A 12,106-nucleotide genomic window follows, 5' to 3' on the forward strand; every position below is an offset into this window, starting at 1 on the left:
GCGAAAACGAATCTACCTGCCTAGTTTCAGCTCGAACGGATGTCGGGAAGAGAGTTAATTTTCACTTTGAAGATTTGCATTAATTCATTTAAAAAAAACTTAATCGATATTCAACTATAAGAATTTATTAAAAGGAAACTAAAACACTGCTGTAAGCCAAATAACTCCAACAACATTACCTACGCCACTACAATTTGTAGGATTCAGCAAAGTGCTGGTACAGATTGCCCTTAATACTATAAATAATTGCGGTCCAAATATTTGCCAGAATGTGGTTTGCTAGAACTATAATACAGCTTTATGCTAGCGACAAATATTGTTGCTACAAAATTAATCTGAGTGTGACGTACAATCATTTTCACCCCATTTTTGTGTAATTTGTTACATCCTGAATAGATACAAACATAACATAATATCATAATTATTTAACACGAGCGTATATTTTTGTAACACGTTAAATATTTCTGTCGTTATCGATTATTTCTTTAAAAATAGAAAAAAAGTTTCATTAGCTTGTTTAGGGTCCCAGGATATCTAGCAGGGACGATCGATAAAACCCTATGTCAATACGATATTGACTAAATTTGCGGATCTATGGTCAGTTAGCAATATTCCCTAAACGATTGCTAAGAAATTCCGACAGAAAAAGCCCGCCAAATGACCTTGGCTGTCAGTTAAATTTGGGTGACTGAAGATATACGCAATGTTTTAAATAATGTTGTTTTTTACGCAAAATTACTAGATTATTAATAAACGGAGGCGGATTAACGAAGCTCGTAGGATTGAAAGACGTCAATCGATTAATGAATAGGATTGAAAGACGTCAATTGATTATGCAATCAATTAAATCCGTTGTAACTTGGAGAGACGAAATTTGTTTGAAACGCCACATATTTCGTATATCTCGTATTATGGTTAAAGATCTCATTGACCAATTAATTCATTATTGCCATAAAGTTAATACGGACTGCCAATGGATATTTGGATTAGTATTTCAATTGAGAGAAAGAGTGCAAGATTAGGAAGCCTGGAACAAAAATACTTAATCTTATACATAATCGAACAAAAAATATAGCACAGCTAATGAAAAGGATCGTCATTGAAAGAATATATATGTACGAATGAAATAGCTAAATGGACGGCCCGCTAAAGTATGTCCACTGGACCCAGTTCTCAGTTGTCTGAGTAACGGATCTTCTTCAATTAATCTAAGGCCTGGATGGAGTGACTTTATCAAAGATATAGTTAAAATTGAAGAAGAAGATAAAACTAATAAATCTAAACTATATAAATTCCCAATTTATTAATATTGTAACGTAAATGTATGATTCGGTATGTCAAATTACTCTAGTGTTGCCAGTATATATCAATAACTTTCCAATATCGGCTCTATATGCGGAACTACCGACGATTTTGTAGTGATTTAGCTAGCGTGGTCGAACTATTGATACGCCAACCGATATCGGCAATGCAAATCGATATATACTGGCAATACTGAATTAACGTCAGACGTCTACGTAAAAGTAAAAAAAATACTAATAAATTGAAAAAGTCGAATTTAAATAATAACTTTAACATACACCGGCATTCCGCATGTATTTTTCGACACTAAAAAGGGAGTTAATTAGTTAATGAGGTCTTTAGTTATGATTAGAGACACCCATTCATAGCTTTAGAAATGTAGCATGAATTATTGAAAAAATAACTTTGATACAGGGTTTTCCAATAAGAAGTGTTATTTTGAATAGCCCGCTATTTCGGTAGATGTTACTTTTGAAGCTGTCATTTTTTGACATTTGACAAGTAGAAACTACGCCATTAATAAAAATGGAACGATACACGCTTCAACAACGCATTGAAATTATTAAAATTCACTTGAGTGAATCAAATGCAAATCATCTTGAGTGATGAGGCCCATTTCCACCTCGGTGGCTTCGTCAACAAGCAAAATTGTCGCATCTGGGGCTCGGAAAACCCAAGAGTTATTAATGAAAAGCCTCTCTATCCTCAACGTGTGACTGTTTGGTGCGGTTTATGGCCCGGCGGAGTCATTGGACCTTACTTTTTCGAAAATGAGCAACAGTTACGGTGAATGGATTGCGCTATTGAGAGATGATTAATGATTTTTTATGGCCGCCATTGGATGGTATTGATCTGGACAACGTTTACTTTCAACAAGACGGCGCTACGTGCCACACAAGCAACGAAACCATTGATCTTTTACGATTGAATATCAAAATAACACCTCTTATTGGAAAACCCTGTAGCTATAATTTTGGGTTTTCGTAGCGTTTATAGCTAAATAAGATATCGCCAAGGAACGGAAGTCGGTCCGAGGAGAAAAACAATTAAACTAGCAAAATCACTTGAAACATGTTTATTGTATTAATGATTGAAATTCAAGTGGCACATGTTTCTACAGTTGAGTTTGTCATGTTCGTTCTACGATCTATCAATACAAGATTATAGTGAATTCGCGAAAATATCGTTAATGCTATGAAAGGGTGGCTCTATAGTTATGACTAACAACTTTTGTTCCACCAAGTTGGAACGGCATCAATCGATCGTCCATGGATCGTGTTTACGATTTCTTTTAACTTAAGGGCTTAGTTAATTCACCTCCATTCATTAATTAACCTATTATTTTGCATAACGAACAACATTATCCAAAAATTCGTGCATATTGGCTGCTTAACAGCGGCTTTTTACTATCGGAATTATATTTTCACCGTACTCGCGAACATCGCTATCTGTCCATACAGATTTCATCAATATCGTATTGACATACGGCTTTATGGGTCGGTATAAAATCATCGGTAGTTGAGCCTATCGATTCGACATTGTAAAGTTATCAATTTCACTGTGCTACGAGTGCCATTTTCTTTTAAATTGAAATAGATCACCCGTCGTTACATTATTTTTGTTTGCCATAGAAAATTCATTCACACCAGCGCCACCCATCGGTTAATTCTGAAACTAATGTTTCAGTTTAAATTTCCCGTTTAGTTCTCTGTTCGGTGAATCCGTTTTATTTGTTCTTTCGTTCAGAAACATGCCCGGCTTCTGGACGAAATGCAACCGAATTGTATAGGTTCATAACTTGGGGGAAAATTAAATATTGCTTTTAATTATTTTTTGTTAGGTTAGATTATTATGGATTATTTCATGGGTACGATAATCACGTAAAGTCAGGTTTAAGGCCCCGTAGTAAGCGTTCAAATATGGTTTGAAAAGGAGATATGATAATATTTAAAAAAAAAACGATAACAATTTAGCAAAAATGGTGAAAATATTTAACAAAACACGACTCGTTTGAAATAAAGCAAAAATCTTTCGACAAATGCTTTAGTTGCATTTAAAGATACGCTGTGATTTTTTCATGCCTGTAACATATTAAATAATAGAGCAAAACGTGTTTTTAATAATTTTCGGAGCATAGGTACTTTGAGTTTTTTTTCTATCGAGGGAATTTTATATAATTAAAATTTCGGCATAACAAATTTGTAGATATAATCTTCAAAAATAACATTTAATTTTTTTAGAACTTAAAAACTTAAGGAGTTAAAGGGAAACTTGTGTGCGGGGGCTTAATTGATTAATTTATTATTAATTTATCAATTATTAATTTATCAAATTAATCAATCAATTAATTATTAATTTATTAATCGGAAAATCAAAGCACATTTGAAAAGTGATAAAACAAAGTCTTTTAAAGCAATTTAAAAAAAAATTAACCCAACCTGTTTAACCTAGTTTTTTCATCACTTTTCATGACTCTATATCACTTTTCAACAATTCATAATTAAATCATTTTAAAACATAATAATAAATGATTTACTACTAAACTCTATTATAATTACGTGGAATTTAGTCTATTATTTACCCGCAAATTATAATAAAATAGTAATAATATTAACATAACAATGTGTAATATTCCCACACATTAATCAACAACATTTTATGATAATTTTCTATTGTTGATGACTGATTGTTAAGTTACATTTTATTAAATACATTTTTTAATAGTTGCAAACAAGTACAATTTATAAAAATACACATGTATTATGGTGTACTCTAGTCATGCTGTAGTCTGAGAAGTGATTTTGTGGTTTTTGTTGCGCTGGCTTATGTGAAAAATCACCTCAATGGTGCGTGTTTAAGGTTAAACGCGACGCTCTTAATATTTTACGTGTTCACAGATGGCGTTAATTAATTAATTTTGTTTAAATACGCTTTTGCAAGGTATTGCTTTACAGTATTAAGACAAATTATTTGTTTGCGCCCTCATATACGCAATATGAATATGAATAAATAGTTTTGTCCATATAAAAACTCAATTCTATCGAGAAAGGCATACAAATACAATATTGGATTGAATCATCGGTAAAATATTGAAGAGAAATGCATACAAATACAATATTGTACCGTTGATTTAATCTAATATTATACTTACTGTGTATATATAAGTACTGTGAAACAACAGGCTCATAACGAAATAATAACAGAATTTGAATAGAACTTTCACAGAACTTGAATATTAACTTCGAAATTTGATGAATTATTCATGTTCTGTGAAACAACCCGTCCTAAGTCTATATATCGAAGAAAGCAAACCCCTTTTTGGCTTGACATTATTGGGAGAAAAATGTATGAGAAATTTTATGAAAAACTATTTTGATGGAGACATTTAAAGTTTTGTTGTCTTTTAAAATAAGTATATTTAACATTGAAGAACTAAAAAAAAATAACGTCAGATTCTAATTAGAGTTCGTCGCCATGAAAATTATTATAACAAGTACACGGAAAAAATGAGTATTGCTGATTTATTAAAATCCTGTTAAACACGTGATTTCAAGCCATTTCCTAATAATGCATTAGTACATTCAGAATATTTCAGAACACGCGTTCATGCGGCTGCGTTTATCTTGATAAATATATTGACGAAATAAGAAAATATTGGAATTTTTATGAACGCATGTTCCGACATCCTCATATTCCGTGTTTTACTGATAATTTGTTAATAAATTTGTCAATTGATTCGTTAAAGGCCAGCAGTCCCGTTTTTAAGAGGAATACGAATAATTTGATCAGATTTTTAATAAAGTAGTAATATTTTCAGTACGTTTTCTACGTGTAACTCATAACCTCAAAAAGTTTGGAATCCTTGACCATATGACATATGTTTTTTTTTATTATGAAATTATTTTAGTTGAGCTTTATATCAGTGCAACTCGAAAGTTGGATTGACATTTTGACGGAATATTATTTATTGTATCAATAATTCCATGTGCCGACTAGGAATACATGACACAATATAACATTCTTCTGCAAAACATACACAAAAAAATTATCAGACACACTCCCTGACCAATAGGGTGCATGATATGGGCCAAAAGAATGGGGGTACTATTGATATATTTATTGACTTCATTTATAGAATTAAGCGTAATCTGTATCTTGTTGAATCCTACAAATTAGAGTAGCGTTGGTAATGTAGTTTTATTGATTTGTCTTATTTGTAGTATTGTTCTAGTTTCTATAATATTTCATGTTTTACTAATATTATTTTATATTTATCAATTTTAATTTTTGTTTGTATAATTTTCGATAGCTTACTATATATAATCTGTTTTAAAATGCATGTAAAAGCCCGGCTGGGCATTAAACAACTAAAATAAAATAAAATAAGAATAAAATGTGCTAAAGATGCGAAACATCAAATCAAAGTGATATGCTTTTTACTAGCATTTAACGACAAGAAATGCGCAGGATACCGATTTGTTTTCCCTCGTATTTTTACCATTTTGCAGTTCTCATAGTTTTTAGTAAACGTACCGAAGCGGTTTTTTCTTGTGCTTCACGATCCGGAACAACGCACGCTTTTGCTGCTTTCAAATTATTATTCTTCATAGTTGTTGCACGTAAACGAGAAAACATCTTTCGGAATGAGATTTTTTAACATTTCCATAGTGGTGGATACTATCAGTATCGCCCTGGGGGAAGACCGAAACGTTATTTGTAATGGCAATAGCCGGTTTGGTTAGTATGTCAGAATAGCCATGTACTTATCCACCTTCCTTCAGCCTCCCAACATACCCTAATTGAGGATGTCGTAGTCTCACTGGTTCCAGACGGTTGGGTGCAGTTAGGTCTCTTGTGCGGCATTATATATATTGGTCCTAGGTTCGAGTCCCAGATGTGACCGTATCTTTTTCTGTATTTTTCAAATATTCGTTTAGGAATTGCTAATATTGTCTTCAATAATAAATTATTTCAAATTGATGTTTTACTTTAATTTATTTCAAAAATAAGAAAAAAAATGTAAGTGTAATATTTACGTTATTAGGATACCTACTGAGTTATTAAAAAAATATATATCTTGTAAATAACTTGGTAAACTATACAATAATGGTAAATAAATACTTTTGCTTATTACTGTATTGACAATTACTCAAGGAATTTATGAATAAGTTTGTTTTAATTAAGTATTTATAAACACGGTGTCCGGAAAATCGTAGTATACACGGGAAATTGGCGTATCCATATATCATTTGAATTCGATTTGTTGCATAATTTTTTTTGATTTGCACTTTCGTTTACGAGTATTTTTTTTCGGTTGAATTTGAAAAAAATAGATCGCTAGGGTTAATATCAGCTGTTTCCTAAAATTGATCGAAGATAATCGAAAAATGCAAAAACAAAAAAGAAATTTTCAGATCGGAAATTTTTTTTGGGATGGATCCTTATGTGATATAAATTCACCAGTTTCCCGTTTGTACTTCGAGTTTCCGGACACCGTGTATATGTTATAAGCATCTTGAAGCGGTCATGACATTGAAATCCGTACGTGTCATAATAGTATCGCCAACAGCAGTCTGCCTGTACAAAACTCGTTTAGAATTGTGTCTGTATTTTTTTCCTGTTAGAATAATTTAGCATAGGTGAACAGGTGTACTCAACCGGTAGTTTTAGATGATAGTTGATGTCTACAACTGTTTGAAGAAAAAAAATCAATTTTTTTTCACGCTCTTCTTTCCTATTCAAAGTGGATCAATGCAAAACAAACCCTAAACTAACTTCTAGATTGAAAAGACTATGTAATAATTACAAAAACATTATTTTTTATTTTATTTAGGAAACAAACTGTCATTTATATATTTAGCATAAACAGCAATTATTTACAATATTAGAACAATAATGTTCCATTAATTCTAGTCGTTGATTCAATATTTGCACCTATACAATATATTTATAAATGACAAAGAAATATAAAGAATAAACATTATATGGAATTACAAAATGTTATAAAAACAATTAAAGACAGTTAGTAGGAATTCAGTTTTCGCATGATTATAATAAAAACAATAAAACAAACAAAGATGATAGGATTATTTCACACAATAAAAAAATAAGTTATCAGTTTAGTAAGTTGCATTTTATATGTTTTCAAGTTACACTTGAAAATGTCTACATCTCTAGAGGCATTGTGAGTTTTACAGATACGTCCTAAGAGTTTTACGCATATTTGGCTTTACAGTGTGGTGTTCTAAATAAGTCGTTCGATCTGGTGTTGTGTTCAGGGCAACGAAATGCAACATTTTCTAATAGATATGATGAATCAACAAGACTGTTTGCGATTTTGTATAAGAGATATAAGCGATAGGGTCAAACCGATGATCGCTAAAGCGATACGATAGGTGTTTAATAAATTTGGATTGGATATTTTCAATACGATCAATGTTCATTTGATATTGAGGATTCCAAATGACTGAGGCAAACTCGGTTCGTGTCCTTACATATGACATATATAGCAGAATTAGTGTGTGTGCTATAGTGAAAGGCTTTGTAATGCGTATAATAAATCCCAATGTCTATAAGCTTTTTCTAAAATATGTTCAATATGGTCCATAAATAACATTTTAGAATCTAGCAGTACTCCAAGATCTCTGATTGATTCTACTCGTTGTAGGGATACATGGTTTAATTTGTTAGTATAATTAATCGGCTATTTTTTACGTGTAAATGTAATAACGTTACACTTTTCTGTATTTAGACAAAGTTGATTGATTTTGCAATATTGTTTAATTTTGCTTACGTCTTCTTGTAACAGGTTGCAGTCATCTGTGGAGTCAATAAGATTAAATAATTTCATGTTATCTGCGTAAAATAGGAAAGAAGAATGACTAATAACACGTTTTATGTTGTTTATACAAAATGTAAACAAGAGAGGCCCTAAATGAGAACCTTGAGGTACACCTGAGGGAATAATTATAATTTGTGACATGTAACCTTTTAAGGCAACAGCTTTTATTTTTAACATAAGAGGAGAACCATCTCAGAAGATTTCCACATACACCGATTTTCAAGAGCTTATTTAATAGTATGTCGTGATTTACTTTGTCAAATGTCTTTGAAAAATCTGTGTAAATGGAATCAACCTGTTATATTATATAATATCAAAAGTAGACATTTTTAATTGCTGTCTGAATAAATATAATTTAATTTTACAAACTACGGAGATCTGTTGATCTTACCAATTTATCTCACCAATGTATTGTAATTTTCCTAGTTGGTGTTATATTTTTCCATCTTGCATGGTGGAGTATCTAGTTTTGATTTTATTACGCTTTAGACTTTATTTGTGTTTTAGATGTTGTTTTTTCTTTTGTTTTGAGTTCTATTTTATTTTTGATCTTGCTTTGATTTTGTCGTGCTTATATAGATGTACTTTGAAATAAATCAAAAAATAAATGTAAAAGCCCAGCCGGGCGTGAAATTAGAAATAAATAAATAACATAAAATAAATATAATTTAAAATAAAAAGGTCGATGCAGGCATAATTAACAAGATTAAGAATGACAAGCGCTTTAATGGTTTGAATATTATGTAGAGCAGATGAACGGAGATTTTCATAAGAATGTATTAAATGTAGGTACTTGCATGGATGGAATAATTAATATTATATGAAACAATTTATGAATGTGAATGAAGCATGAAGTTGATGCCAAAGTAGAGTTGTGCGATGTTTTTTCCACCCTGCCAACCCTTGCAGGGAATTTGTGTTAACGTCCATTCACATTAGCTACGAAATTCACGTAAAAGTATTGCGCAATCAAAGTCACAAATGAAGAAGTATACAAAATAAAAATGCCTTCCACGTAGATTTGAATGGAAACCAATGTCGCCACTCACTTGGTACTTAGGCCAATTATCAAGCGCTCTGTCTCTCATACACTTGTCTGACATCGTATACTGCCATCCCATTTGAATGTCATAATGATGATTGAGCACAGTTTTGTATTGGAAATTTAACGCCTGATTCCAGCCTCACAATATACCCTAATTGAGGATTCTATAGTCTCCCTGGCTCCAGATGGTTGGAAGCAACTGGGACTTAGGGGGCTGTATTCACATTACGGATAAACTTAAAAGAATTCATAAGCTGCTCTTTCATAGATGGCGCTAATTTCATTATTTCACTTAAATACACGTTTTGCAAGTTATGCTTTAAAATATTAATACGAATTATTTGTTTGCGCCCTTACACATGTAATATTAATATGAATAAATAGTTTTGTTCGTTGAAAAACTCAATGCTTTCGAGAAAGGCATAAAAATACAATATTGAACCGATGCGATGATTCAATCCAATATTGTATTTGTATGACTTTCTTGAAAGAATTGGGTTTTTTTACCTTCTAAACTGTTTATTCATATTCATATTGCGTATGTTTTCAAAAAATATATTCTCTTAATATTGTAAAGCAATACATTACAAAAAGCGTATTTTAATAAAATGATTGAATTAACGCCAACTATGAACGCTTATATGATAAAGAAGGTTGCGTTTAATCTACGTTAATGTGTACGTAATTTAGTGGGCACTTAATTGGCGAAACACTTGGATACATATTCCACTTGTTTATGCTAGTACCAACAATTCATGAAAGCGTTATCAGAAAATGCACGCCCTGACGGCCAAGATAAACATTCAAATAAATAACATTAGGGGAGAGGAGGCTATTGGGCTACTCAGCGGGCAATAGCGTTCACCTCTCTTCAGCCGACCAAAAGAACTTTTATAAAAAAATTTGTCTTAGATTGTGAACCCTTTGAAACATTAGTGGCCGCTATCTAATGCTTAAAATCAAAGTTATCAACAAAAAAGTATATTCGTCAAACTAGCTCTAATAACCCATAATAACAAATAATAAATGTATCCAACACTAAACATGTTTTATATTTTGTGATAATTCAATTAGACTCAATAAGTACGGGTTTTTTTTTGAGAATTTGAACAATTAACAAAACAAAGTTCTGTGAAAGAGTTTTTCAAGTTCTGTTTTTATTTCAGTTCTGTGAAGTAACTAGCCTATAATGATATAATAACAGAACTTGAATAGAACTCTCACAGAACCCGAAAATGAACGTTGAAATTTGATGAATTATTCAAATTCTCCGAAACAAATTTCGTTTCCATGCTAATAAATTCAGTTTGCTAACTTCATGCTACACTATGGGAACCGATATTTTTTATTATTTTATGTGCAAATTTTAGTACTTGTATTATCAATATTAGTACTTGTAACGGACCGAAACAACTACTAAGTCTTTTTAGCAACAAGAGATTATGCAAGCAGCGATTACAGGTATAAAATTTTAACAAATTTCGGCAGTCTTCAAGGAAATATGAAGTTCCTCTCAGTTCCAGAAAAGATTGCTCGGATCAATCACTCAATGGATTTGTGATTTTTTGTATTATGAAATAGGTACACAAGTAGTTGCTTTGTCAACATTCAAAAGCATTGTACTTCAACTATCTTTGAAATCATCTGATAAATATATATTTTTTTTAAGTCATAATTTTTTTTTGTTTGACACTTTCCTTTATTTGTTTTACGTGGCCTTCTATCTGTAGGCAATGGCGCTCAAATTAACTTTTTTAAATAAATCTATGAATTTCAACTTTGTTTTCGTGAACGAAAGAATTCAAATCTTGAAAGTGGAAATTAACACACTTCCCTACATCCGATCGACTCGTTTTCTTTGAAAAAGCATTCTATCAATTTTGTGGTAATCACGTGTACACATGCGGACATTAACGCATTTCTCTGAAATTAACTTAACATAACATTACAACAGTAAATATACGAAGTAAATGTAGGTCCTACCCAATCGGGACTTAGCTCAGTTGTTGATTCCAGTTCCTTGGGAGGATGGTTCAATCATCAGTCAAACCAATTTAAAACAAATTAAATATTAAAATATAAAATAAATATTAACATTTTAAAAGTTCACTTTAGTTGGAAGGCCGGTCTCTGTGAAATAATTTTAAATCCTCGGTCAAACCAAAAAAAAAATGTCCTTACAAACCATTAATTACCATCAATTATCTCAACCAAACGTATGTTGACGTCAAGCAAATGGTTGAGTATTGGAGAATTGAGCGCAGAAACTATTATAATTGTATTACAATTAATACAAATTTCTTTTAGGCGATGCACTAAGTCGTGTTATATTTTAAATTGAGCCGCTATCAATAACAACCCTTACGTAGATGGCGATAAGGTTTAAATTCCCGCTTAACACCATCCGCCTGTTTTGATTTATGCAAGAAAAAAACATGGCCAAAAAGTGCCTTTAATTTTATTTTGTGGATGTTCAGGCATAAATTTTTTTTTCCGATCATTTTATAAATAACTTAATTTTCCACATTATACAATAAAATCATAACCGAAAATGGGTTCGTAAGTAGGAGATTTGGAACTTTAAAGCAGTTTTCATAGGCCTATACATTATTTTTTTCTGGGCTTATAAAAAGACTTATATAAAAAATACTCGATTATTTCAAAGGTCAAGATGTATTCTACTCGCAGTATTTACTTAAAGCATCTGAAACATTTATAGGCGACCAAATTTTCAAACCAAAAACACATGATTTTGCATTACTACGTATTGCATCGCCTTAATAAACATAAACACAGTTTTCTTTAGATGAGCGACGTTCACCTCCGCTCCCCTACTGATAATTTTCGTATTGTTTGTACTGATACAGATAATATGCGCATGCCCTATCCCAACCCTTAAGCGCATGCGTGTGTCACTA

This window comes from Hesperophylax consimilis, chromosome 13, assembly GCF_061612785.1.
Source record: "Hesperophylax consimilis isolate HC1 chromosome 13, BYU_Hcon_1.0, whole genome shotgun sequence".
NCBI lineage: Eukaryota > Metazoa > Arthropoda > Insecta > Trichoptera > Limnephilidae > Hesperophylax > Hesperophylax consimilis.